At 29.4% G+C, this 13194-nt stretch overlaps 1 protein-coding gene across 1 annotated transcript in view; it reads right to left on the reverse strand.

Moving 5' to 3' along the window:
• Positions 1–776: 776 nt before the first annotated feature.
• The window catches only part of LOC111686859 (MOB kinase activator-like 3), a 227529-nt gene continuing 215111 nt past the window's right edge, over positions 777–13194 (reverse strand). The window contains exon 5 of the mRNA XM_046950478.1: positions 777–957. The gene's annotated coding sequence lies outside the window, so the exon portion shown is untranslated. The remainder of the gene's footprint in view (positions 958–13194) is intronic.

Below are 13194 nucleotides of genomic sequence, written 5' to 3' on the forward strand. Positions count from 1 at the left end.
TGATTACAAGGTTTACATGAACGGACAGACGGACGGAGCTAAATCGACTCAGAAAATGATTCTGAGCCGATTGGTGTACTTAGAGGCACAAACCCAATATACCCTCCCCATTAAAGTGGTGTAGGGTATAAAAAGTTAAGAGGATAGGTCAACAATTGACCATACCGCTCATATAAGATCCTCTTTAGAAAATTTGATGAATAAAATTCAGAAAACTAATAGTACAGCGATGAATATCGACACAAGAAAGTTTAGACTTAGGAACCTAATTCGTTATTCTGAATTTAATGAGGACTGATCTATAACTGATCCTAGCCCCTATAACAAGTTCCCTTCAGAAAAGAGTTTTGGTTATTAAAATACGAGTTTTCCTCGTATTTTGATTTGTTGGTACTTTTTCGTTTTTCAAAAAGAACATTTTGAAATTCTCTTACATATAATGAATCTAGAAACATGAGAACCCATAAAAGGGGACTTTTTGTACATTTTTTCAAAGGGTACTTTTTTAATTTGCTTTAATATTTAATATAGAAACATGAATTTAAGCATGTTGAACCCGGAGTAATTGATAACCAGGTAAAAGAGGAATTTTTGGCACTAACTGCTTTTTTAACACATCATGGTTAAGGCACAGCCAAATATAGAACTCTTACTAGTTTAATAATAATACAATACATAAATAAATTATATATGTAAGTAAAAAACGATTTTATGATATATAAAATTTTTGCAATGCCCTTTATATTTTAAAAATTTTAACAATAATAACACAAGTATACAATTTATAAGATTTATTTAAAAAAAATTGTTTTTATACATGTTTTCTATGTCTTACATTCAATCTTTACATATTCGTGATGTCATTTCATTTAACGGCTCCAATTCTTTAGTTGTAATTAGGTCGAATTCTTGGACAAAGTAGTAAAAATGTTTATAACACGCATTTACATGTGCTTCCTAAAACAAAAGCAAAAATATGGATTAAAGCATCATTCATCAAAAAATATAATTTATTACTAATACATATGTACATATAGAGTTGCATTTAAAATAATAGCAGTAAAAATTTTAAAATTTTTCAAAAAAATGTGTTTAGTGAGAGGGTTTTCATTTATTAATTCAATATTTTTATGTATTATTTAACTTGTTCTCTAATTTTAATTATCGTTATTATAATAAAATATTTATATTTTATTTATTTAAATATTTTTTATTTATTATCATTGTTTATATGGGTTATTTCGTGTCAAGTGACAAAACTTTAAAAATCGATGTCTTTCGACAGGACTTAGAGGGGGTCAAATGAGTGTATCTTTTCATTTTATTGATCATAGCAAAAATTGACCAAAGGAGTTCAAAGAGCTTCAGTATATAAAAATATTTGTAAATTTTCGGATTTTTTAGTAGGTTAGGTTGATAGGAGGATGTATACAACATCAAATCCGAAGGAATACACCTAGGCCACAATGCGCTTCATATCATAAAAAAGGGGAACTGAATGAATTATTTTTTAGTGTACAGAAACTCAGTTTCCTGAAATAATTCCTAACAATCTTCCAATCAGTGTTAGTCAGGAATGTTATTTCCGGAATAACATCACTTCCAAGATACTAAGATCTAACTTCGACGAATGCCTGACAGTGGCAAAGAAAGTGCTCCAGTTTCACTGTCCTCTCCGAATGCTCTACATTCGTCTGAACCCGCACGTTCAAATTTGCTCGAAATTCAGAATACGTACTATCATACTAACTTCGGACTTCCTCATTTTGAGGAGATCTTTCGTCTTGCTCTCATCAGGGTCATCTCATAGGATTTTTGTGGTTCTAGCCACATTATTCCAAAACGTCTTATGGGATTCTCTCACCCATATTTTTAGTTCAGCTTTTGTTCCATCAAATGGTTTTGCGTTTGTCAGGTTAACTGCCTCGAGCTCCTTGACCAAGACATTCTATCTGGGATCAGCGTTTCAAAGTTTCCGACATATTCTGTGTCTGGTATTCGATCAGGCACATCCGATGATTGTGTATAACCTTCCAATGTGTCCAATATACATTGATGACGTGTCCTACAACAGCCTTTGGCCAGTTAACCTAAAGTAAAGAGCCGTCCGGCTGTAAGCGCCGCCTCATACCTTAATGGGTGGAATATCTAGCAACGTTTCTAGAGCCTTGATTGAAGTAGTACACATGGCACCACTTACACCCAAGCTGCATGTACGCTGAACTCCCCGTAGTAGTTTGATATTGCACTTTTTTCTAAAGCAGTCCACCAAATTATTGAAGCATAAGCTAGAATTGGTCTAATTACACTTTTATAAAGCCAATTTGTCATAGAAGGACAAAGACCCCATTTCATGCCTATAGTTCTCCTACATATCTCACAGCACCGATGTGCTTTGTTGATCCTTTTCTCTATGTGGTGTCTCCATTTTAATATTCGGTCGAGGATTACACCTAAGTACTTATCTTTGTCTGTCACTGGTATCTTCTTGCTCAGGAAGCAAGGTTCGGTAAACGTAGAAAATTTTGTGTTTCTTGTGAAAAGACAGATTTCCGTTTTTGCTGGGTTAACATTGAGGCTTCTAAGTTGAGCCCAGCTTAGTTCGTTGTCAGAGAGTTTTGATCCCTTCCCATTAAAAGTATTACGACATCGTCTTTCTCGGTTAGGGTCTTTAGGTTATTAATCGTGGTAACCCAGATTGGTTGATTGGATGTCAATACATACCGCCAGGGTATATAGTTTGCAATCAAAGGATGCACCTTTGTAGTGGACAATTGCGTTTATGGCGGTTTCCACCGATTCACAGTGGTATAGGAAAAAAAAAAGAGGGAAATAATTCGGTAACTTCTAAACGGTTAATCGGATTTTAATAAAATTTGGTATGCACAAAGAGGAGGTGTTGTCGAGTTATGGTTTTCAATTTGGACCTTATAGGCCAACCAGGGGCCCGGCGGGGGTCCTCAAATTAAGACACCTCGGCTATGTTAAATTTTTAAAACGAGCCTATTTCTTCAGTTGAGTTCCGATTTAAAAATTTCGTATATAGAATCTCCTCATCGAGCACTATAAAAAATGTCGTCGTAGCAGTAAATTATCTCTTACAGTTTAGGAGATATTCGCATTTGAAAATTAAAATTTTAAAATTTTTACCGTCCTTACTTTAGTTTTTTGATAATAGCGGGTCCAAAGAATTATGTAAAAATCATGACTGAGTCCAAAGTTATAGTCATTTTAATTTCAAAAATTAAAAAAAGACGATTTTTTGCCATTTTTTTGGGAAAAAAGTATCTTTTACTTTATTTAAAAAGTGTCTAAAAAGATGTATATAGAGTTTATACTTTTTGGAAAGCTGACTTTACATAAAATACGATCAGTGTTGCCAAAACATTATTGGGAAAAATGCTAGATTTTTCTCAAAAAAATGCTAAAAAATGCAAAAAATTTTAAAAAAGTGCTAAGAAAAATAAATAGAAAAAATTGGCTTTATAGTAAAATATGAGACTTTTATTTCTTTAAAATTCATTTTCATACTTAAATATGAATAAACAAATTAAAAATACATCTTTCCTTAAAAAACATCAAAAACAAAATGTTAAATTCTTTTTTAAAATCGGAAGTAAATTCTTAAAAAAACAAAAAGTCATTAAATTGCTATTCAAAAATTAACTTTTAAAATTCATATTTGATCACATAAGTTGTCGAAAATAATTTGATGAACTTAAAAAATCCAGTCATTGTTATCATCATTATCATCATTATTATTATAATCATAGCATTCACTCGATCCAATTAATTTCAGGTAATTCGTTGGGACATCGTATTGGTAACAACAGTTTCCGCTTCCTTTTAATCCGTATCTAAAATGTTATTAAATTATATCATAAAGTTAAGAAACTAAAATTTAACAATAAAGTCTTACCTAATATATTTGTCTTTACGATGTTCATTTGACTGAACACACGTTCAACGTCCGCATTAGACCACGGAAGACAGAGAAGTTTTAAAACAAAAATGGCAATCTCCTCGAATCTCTTGTTCCCTCCGGCATCTCTATATGCTCTTACCTCTGCCCAGAAAGATACTGTGTTATTTTTATTAATCCATTTTATATATTGAATGTTGGAATATTGGTCAATTATTTTTCCAATTTCTTCCTCGCTAATGCAAAATAATTTTAAAATTGGTAAAATTTCGCCCTTTTGGGAACTCAAAACGTTTTGTACCGAAAAAAATCTATATTTTGTAAAATTTTTATATGTCTGGTAATCTTAAATAAAGAAGGGGTTAGTTTATGTATTTTTATGCGTATTTAATCCAACAACGAAGTTGATGCAATTATTCCTAATTTCTTGAATTTTATTTTTTCGAATTTTACCTGTGTTTTTTAATTTTTCCAGATGCATTTCGAATTCATAACCAAGACTACAGGTGTACAAAATTTTATCTTCGAAATCGTCGTATAATACATCTATAATTTCGTTATGGAATATTTTTTAAGGAAGTTAATTAATAGAGTTATTTCTTTTAAAAGGCGCGTTGGGTCATTCTCATTGCTTTGAAAGACTTTGTTAACAATTTGTATTTCGTGCAAAACTGGATTCAAAAAAAGTAAATATAGATGAATTGTTTCGTCCCTATACATTTCGTATAAGATTTTAGCTTTGTGGCATTTTTCATTGATGTTCGCCATTTCAAAATGTAACTTTAGTTCATCCCATTGGAATAATATTCCTACAACCGCAATTTCTACAGATAGCCATCTTGTGTCTGAAATTCTACTAATTTTTAACGGCTCCTTAAAATAAAATAGGTTTAAAAATTATTATGCTGAAGTATGTAAATAATGAAAAAAACATACTTTTCCATTCAAATTTTCGTATAAAGTTTTATAGGATTGTTGACGATTAGAGCTCTTTGAAAACCAGTTGAATGTTTCATAAACAATAAATTCCAAATTTGTGGGTAAAAAGTCTTTCAAGGACTGGTTTACTGCAAGCTGTAATGAGTGGCATACGCATTTCACAAGAACCAGATCAGGAACATCTTTTTTTAGTGCAAGCTTTTATTTTTATCAATCATTACATTGGCATTATCAGTACCAATTCCGACTAATTTATTAATATTTAATTTAAATTTTTGCAGGGTATCTTTTAAAGAAATAACAATGCTTTCGGCAGTTCCATTAGGAATTTCTTCGATATTTAAAAAAGTAGAAACAATTACATTTTTTCTTTGGCTGAAGTAAATTATTGCCAAACCTTGAAAAGAAAATGGAAATATATAGTTTAAAGATCTTTACTAAAGAAACTTACCTAAAGTTTTTGTGAAAGATACATCTGTTGACTCGTTGATTAAAATACTGTAGTAACTATTGCCGATGTCATTGGTAAGTTCTTCATTAAAATGTAGGCCGAGGACATTTTTTATTATTTTGAGCTATGAACAGCAATGTACATACATAATGCAGCTTCCTGCTGTTGAAGTTTAAAGCTTACGGGTTTGAATGGAATGGGTTTATTTTTTGTAATATACCCAATAGCACAACATGAAGTTTTTTTGTTTCTGCGTGTTTCTCCAAACAACTAAACTTCGCCAAAATATCGCATTTGCAATATATGCAGAAGACATTTCCAGAATCTTCGGAGTCCAATCCTTAAATTTTTCGTTACTTAGCCATTCCTTACGGAATTTTTGGACATACATTTTATTCATGTTATCACTTTAAAAACTTTATTTTATTATTGAATTTTTGTTTGAATTTAGTTTAATTTAAAACAAAAATTTACTTGATTTGTTTTTTTCTTTCTTGTTTGTTTGCATGACGTGTGTGTGTAAGCAATTGTCAGTTATTTAAATTGTTGTCAATGTTAAAAAAAATGCTAGAAAAGAAGTAAAAATGCTAAAAAATTGCTAGGTGCTAGATTAATTTTTTTGGTGCTAAATGAGTTTAAAAAGTGCTAGATCTAGCACTGAAAGTGCTAAATTGGCAACACTGAATACGATTAATGAAACAAAACCTAAAAATTTTCGATACCGAGGGGACCAGGTCCATCCAAAAAAAAAAACATATTTTTATGGAAAATTCAATTTTGAGCAAAAATTCTCAAATCGCATAGTCAATATCAAATTATAGTGACCTGTTTTATATGACCCAATATGTTCTTAACGACATTTTTTATAGTGCTCGATGAGGAGATTCTATATACGAAATTTTTTTTTTAAATCGGAACTCAATTGAAGAAATAGGATCGTTTTAAAAATTTAACATAGCCGAGTTGTCCTAATTTGAAAAAAATTTTATAAAATATTTTTAGCCACCCTGTTATAACAATATGGGTATCAAACTAATGAGAACAATTGTAGTATTTTTATCTCGTATTTTGTTTTATTTTTTTAGAATAAAAAGATGTAAAAAATATCCTTATATAAGTTTATCCTTTATTATCCTTGAAATTTTATACAAAATTGTTAAACAAAAAATATTCATAATAAAGACATTCGAATGGAGTACAAAAGTCTGAAATTTGGTCTTCATAGCTGTTTAATTTGTATAATATTTTTTAAATATCTCAATAAATTAATAAAATTTTCCCCTCTGAAAATTTCAAAGTCTTTTTTTTTTTAAATATTATATAGAAAAATTAGAAATTTGATATTGTGGAACCGAGTTTCTTTATCTCTATGATAAAAAGTTAAAAAAGTGTAAGCTTTGAAGAATATAAAAGGATAAAAATCGATTAAGGATATCTTGCATTTTTTATCCTTTCATGTTAAAACTACCTTCTGGGAAAGTATATTTTCCTTTTTATTTTAACCCAATTATTCCGAACTCTATATTTATTATAAATTCTATATATCTTTTAAAAATACCTTTGACTTCCCAATAATGTTATCAAAGTAGTTTATTATATAGTTTTCATTAAAAAATACAACAGGGCGAAGGTATATCCTGTGCAATTAGTAAACCACGATATACATAAATATTTAAACAAGTTAGGAAAGTATAGACGGAATGGGCCGAGCATATCATACCCTACACCAGTTGTGAATTTCTTTCAAATGTGATATATTTTAGCAAATAAAATATTTATGTTGAATTTTATTTCAATTGCGACATATTAAAAAAAACTAATTCTCTGAAAGTGGGTTAGAGTCAAATAGAAATTAAAGGCCTGCACTAGACAACAATAATGCGACAATTTCGTGTGCTTATGATGGCGCACACGATATTTGTTTAACAAATTGTTGCATTATTGTTGTCTTGTGCAGGCCTTTAATATGTATATTAAAAAATTAAGAGGAAAGATTTATGTCTATATATATAAACGTTTTTTATGTAGCTTTTCATTGTGATATTAATCTTTATATTAATTATATTATAATTTATATTTATAATAATATTGCGCTTATCATATTATCCTGAAGTAAATTTTAGAATTCGAAACATGCATGTTTTCATCACTAAGGCCTGTTATCTCAACCACCGGTTATGTTTAATTCGTAGGTATTTTGTCTGAAAACTGTTAATTTAACGTTAGTGTAAAAAATTAACAGACATTGAGATAATAGGGTAGGTAATTGGTATAAATAATAAATTAAATTAAACAAAATATTCTCAACAAAAATTGTTTTAATTTGAATACATCTCAACTTTTAATTTTTTTACAAAGAACGAATAAAGATAGAGACATGAAATTTGGGAGTCTGTAACTCCATATTTGTAAATATAACATATATTTTTTTTCTAAAAAAAACTGACTATAGAAAATAAGGATATTAAAGGATTAAACTTTTAAAGGACATTTTTTTATTTTTTTTATTCTAACATTTTAAAACTATTTTATTTATAAAAATACTGTTATTCTCCTCTTTCAATCGATACCTATATTGACCTACTAGACCAAACCAAATTTAAGCTAAATATAATTATACTTACTCTTCCTTTCAAACTTTAAAGTCCTTTTAAAGGAAGAAACGATCAGAAAATTAAAAACCAAAAATGTAGTTTAACTATATCAAGTATGTAGTTTCCAACGCATATGGTCTTCCTCATGTGTGCAACAATTTTCCCAATTTGTTGTACGGTGTAATTTTTAGATAACTCAACAAAAGTTTTCTTTCCGTAGTGAGGATACTAACTTTTATGTCGAATCTAATTATCATTTAATAATGAATTATGTAATTTTAAAAGATTTTCTAAAGCGGACCTTATGTGGGAGCTATGACCAAATTGGAACCAATTGTAAAAGTTGTTATTAAATGTTTCGAAAAAAACTCGAACTGTATGAAAATTGTTAAAATTTAATTGTTGCATTATAAGTAAGGTTGTCAATTATTTGTGTTTAAAATTATTCGAATAAAAACTTTTTTATTTGAGTAGTCGACTAAATTTTTATTCGAACGAATAAATGTTTTTATTCGAATAATTTAATGAAATATAAATTAAACAAACACCTCCAAAATTTCAATATACATTAATGCGTTTATGCGTAGTAACCTAGTTCAATCTCAACCTTTTTTACATTTCATAGTAGATTTTAAAGTGGAAGCTGAGACTTTTATTATTACATATGTTAACAATGTTTAACTTAAGGAGAAAAATATGTGTGCATTTTATCAGCTACTTAACATGTATTTGTCTTTCATTGTCATTTTTCTCAGAAACAACAAAAAATAATTCGATGAATTATGTATGTCGCAGTCAGAAATCGACAATCGTCATTGTCGAAGTTTATTTGTATTATGTATCAGCCGAATTTTCCATTTATATATGACATACATTTTTTTCATTTTATTTATTCTTTATTGAATTTTTCTTATGTAGAAATTTACAATAAGTATTAAAATCTTAACCTAAATTATAACTAACGTTGTTATTGCCAATGCAATTTCAACCAAAGTTCTCGATAATTTGATTATCTGGCAAAATCCAATGTTTCCGTTCTTCTCAGTCGTCTATGACCCTCAAATGATAGCAACTCCCTGGCAAGGGGATTTGGGTGATCCATTGATCCATTAGTTTCGACAAGTATGTTAAACAAGAGAATTTGATCTCCTCGCGTATTATGGGGACATTGAGATCCCTATGAATATTACTATTACGAATGTACCACGGAGCACATGTTATTGACCTTAACAGTGCTGACTGCTTTCTTTGTAATTTTTCAACATTAGATGAGAAGGCTGTTCCCCACAGTTGAATGCCGTATAGCCATATCGGTTTTATAACTGTTTTGTACAAAAGCACTTTGTATTCCAAGTCTAGAGCTGATCGTGGTCCAATTAGCCAGTACATTTGAGCTGACTTTAATTTTATTTGTGTAACCTTGGCTTCAATGTGGTGAGTCCATGTTAAGCGGCGATCAAGGTAGAAACCAAGATATCTCACATGGCTTTGTTCAGGAATTTTTATATATTTTTATATTCCTCGTCTTAAAGTAAATGTAACGTGAGTACATTTTGTTGCATTGACCTTTATTTTCCATTTGTTCAGCCACTTTTCCAATTCGCCGATGTGAAGCTGGAGTTGTTCAGAAGCTTTTGAAGAGTTATCATGTATGCTTACAAAAGCGGTATCATCCGCAAATGTAGATGTGTGAGTCAGTGCGCTCGTTGGCATATCTGCAGTATATAAAATATATAGGAACGGACCTAGAATACTCCCCTGGGGTACTCCTGCAGATATTTTTCGACGTGAAGAGATTACTTCTTTAGATCTGATTTGAAAAGATCTTTCATATATATAATTTTTAAGCAGTTTGTGAACATCGCAGGTAGTTATGTGATAATTTTGTGTATTAGTCCGTGCCAGACTTTATCGAAAGCTTGAGAAATATCTTTGAATAATGCTGAGCAATATTGCTTGCTCTCGAAGACCTTCAGAATAAGAGTAGTTATTCGATGTACCTGTTTGATAGTGCTTAAGGCTTTCAAGCAATAACTTTTCAAAAAGTTTTGAGAAAATAGACAACAGGCTAACGGGACGGTATGATGTCACTTGAGTGACATCTTTTCCCGGTTTTGGTATCATAACAATTTCGTATACTTTCCATGAGGTAGGGAAATATCCAATACGTAGCATCGAGTTAAAGATGAACAAAATAATTCTCAGTGCTGAATTGGGCAGGTTACTTATCATCGTGGTAGTAATTTTATCTATACCAGGTGATTTTCCTGCCTTTAGACCAGAGGAACATATAATGTTCGAATATTCGAAGTACAAAAATTTTAAATTAAGTTCGAAAAATTTTTTATGGTTTTAAAATACACTCTGAATCATAAAAACCTAAAAAAAATCTGAATATTCGAACATACGTATGTTCAAAAATGTTTTGAGTCTACTTAAATCTGTTCCTGTAGTTCGAATTGGCTAAACCACAATTGGTCATACCTTCCATATAAGTTACAGTCCCGAAAAACACTTAACACATATATATCGTTTAATTATAAAGTTATCGGGATAAAGTTCGACTTGACTTGTTTTGTGTACCGGTCGTTCCATTATTTGTCATAGCTCCCATATAAGGTCCACTTCTGAAAATCACTTAAACGCACATAAATTAATTGAATTAAAAAGATATTACGATAAAATACGACTTGAATATCTTTTGTGTGCATATTAACCATTCTACTAAATTTTCGGTCCATTATTGGTCATAGCTCCATAGCGTTATCGGTATTCTGACTTATTTCGGTGTTGGTATTTTTCATTATCGGTATTTTTTCTTATTTTGGTATTGATATTTTAGCGCAATTTTTATGATTTAAATAATTAAATATTTGTTCATAAATGCAGTGCAACAGCAAACTTTAAATACAAAAAAAAAAAAAAAACATTGATATTATTGCTTTACGTATTTCTTTTAAATTTATGCAAATTTATGCTGTAAGGACTCAAAATGGCAACATTTATAGTTATTTATCGTTGTTTTTTTTTAAATAAATTATTAAAAAATGTTATGTCATCTGTGTTTGATTTGACTGGCAATGGATTGCATCCATCAATCCATCCATCCCCCATTGTTTGTCTGTCTCTTTTCAGATACAAAACGAAATCTTCCTGGAAGTTTACACTCGGAAGAACTAGGAACAAGAGAAAATTCTCTAGAATTTACATTTTAGATATTCCCTAAGGTAGGAGTTAGAGAGCAGGATTGAAGAGATTGGGCAGCAAGGTAAGTTCGTGTTTAAGTATAAAGCTAAAAATTATGAAAATAAGCAAAAATTTATAAAAAGTAAATAAATAATATATCAGCCTGAAAGGCAAATAACATTTTATGTAAAAGAGTCCTGGACTAGACTGAGCACTACCCAGCTTCAAACCCGGAATAATCAGAGGTAGGGTTCTATAGTTGAAACGAAAAGTCGACCTTCCGACTTTTTGCATTTTATGAAAAGTCGACTTTTTGACTTTTTGCATTTTATGAAAAGTCGACATTTCGACTTTTTGCATTTTATGAAAAGTCGACTTTTCGACTTTTTTGCATTTAGTTACAAGTAGATTTTTCGACATTTATCATTTAATTAAAAGTCGATTTTTCGACTTTTAATATTTTATAAATAGTCGACTTTCCGACTTTTTTCGACTTTTTCCGACTTTTTTCGACTCTTTTCGATTTTATTCGACTTTCCGACTTTTCGACTTTTATTTACAAACTTTTCGACTTTTCTCATAAACGATAGCCGAGTTATCGACTTTTTTGGAACAAAATAGTCGACTTCGACTTTTCGACTTTTTTCGACAAAAAGTCGATTGTTCGATTATTCGAAAGTCGATTTATAGAACCCTAATCAGAGGTTCCTTACAATTAGGGTTGTTATTCGAATAAAAATTATTCGATTAATCGAGGAAAAATTTTTGTTTTTCTTCGAACGAATACAAAATTTATAATTTAAAGAATAATTTGAAAAATGTTTGTCGAATTATCGAATAAAATTTTAATGTTAATTTTCACCCATAATTTAATATAATATTGAACAAAGAAATAAACGAATACTAAATTAAAAGATCTGTTATAATTGAAGAAAATATTTTAGTACTTTTTGCAATTTATAAAAATATAATACTTATAATTTTATAATACTTATAAGTATAATACTTCCTGTTTTAGAAGTAGTTCTATGGATTTTTTAAATGCTTGCACTAACAGAGTTCCCAAAAATCCTGTTTAGTTGCTATACAGGTATTTTTAATGGTTATTTTTTAACGAGTTATTCAGGAGGACAGGCGGCTAGATCGTTTTAGAATCTTATAAGAACCCAATATAATAAAAACATATATACATAATTATAAAAGCCTCAGCATCCACTTTGAAATCTACTAAGAAATTTAAAATAGGTTGAGATTGAACTAGGTTACTGACGTATAAGTGCATTAATGTAGGCAAACCCTTTTGTTACCCTTATATTAAGATTTTGGAGGTGTTTGTTTAATTTTTATTTCATTAAATTATTCGAATAAAATCATTTACTCGTTTAACGTTCGAATAATCAAACAATTTTTAAAATTTAGTCGACAATTTTAAACACGAACAACTTACAATGCAACATTGCACAACAATATACTGTGCAATGTTGCATTTACTAGCACCCAAAAATTTTAACAATTTTACGTATAGTTTGAGTTTTTTTCGAAACATTTAATAACAACTTTTAATCAAATACAAAAATTAAGAGTAAAAGTTAATTGAATATACCATTTGTTTACTCTAAAGATGCATTATGGGTTAAAACAATGATTTTTATTTAAAAAAACTTAATTTTAATTATTATTCTTTAAGTTTTATATATTACTCAGAAAAAAATAATTTTTCTTAAGTTTTATTTTTTGTTCAAATCATAACGATTATTTTTGATTTTTATATGTTTGGTTGAAAAATAAAAATCAATTTTAGGTTTTATTTTTTTATTTGAAAAATAAAAATTATTCTTGAGTTTTATTTTATTTTTTCAATAATAAAACTCAATATGAATACATATTCTTTTACAAAATGTTTAGAGATATGGCTTTTTATAATATTAAATGTATAATATATCCAATCCAATATAAGTTTTAGTTTGAAAATTTGGATTTTTATGTCTATGTCAAGGTTTTTTTTTCGAATTGCATAAACACTCATTTAAGGGGGTTTTACATTACAATACATTGTATTAATATCAGAGTTTCATTGTCTTTAATACAAAATACAATTTGTT

This window comes from Lucilia cuprina, chromosome 2, assembly GCF_022045245.1.
Source record: "Lucilia cuprina isolate Lc7/37 chromosome 2, ASM2204524v1, whole genome shotgun sequence".
NCBI lineage: Eukaryota > Metazoa > Arthropoda > Insecta > Diptera > Calliphoridae > Lucilia > Lucilia cuprina.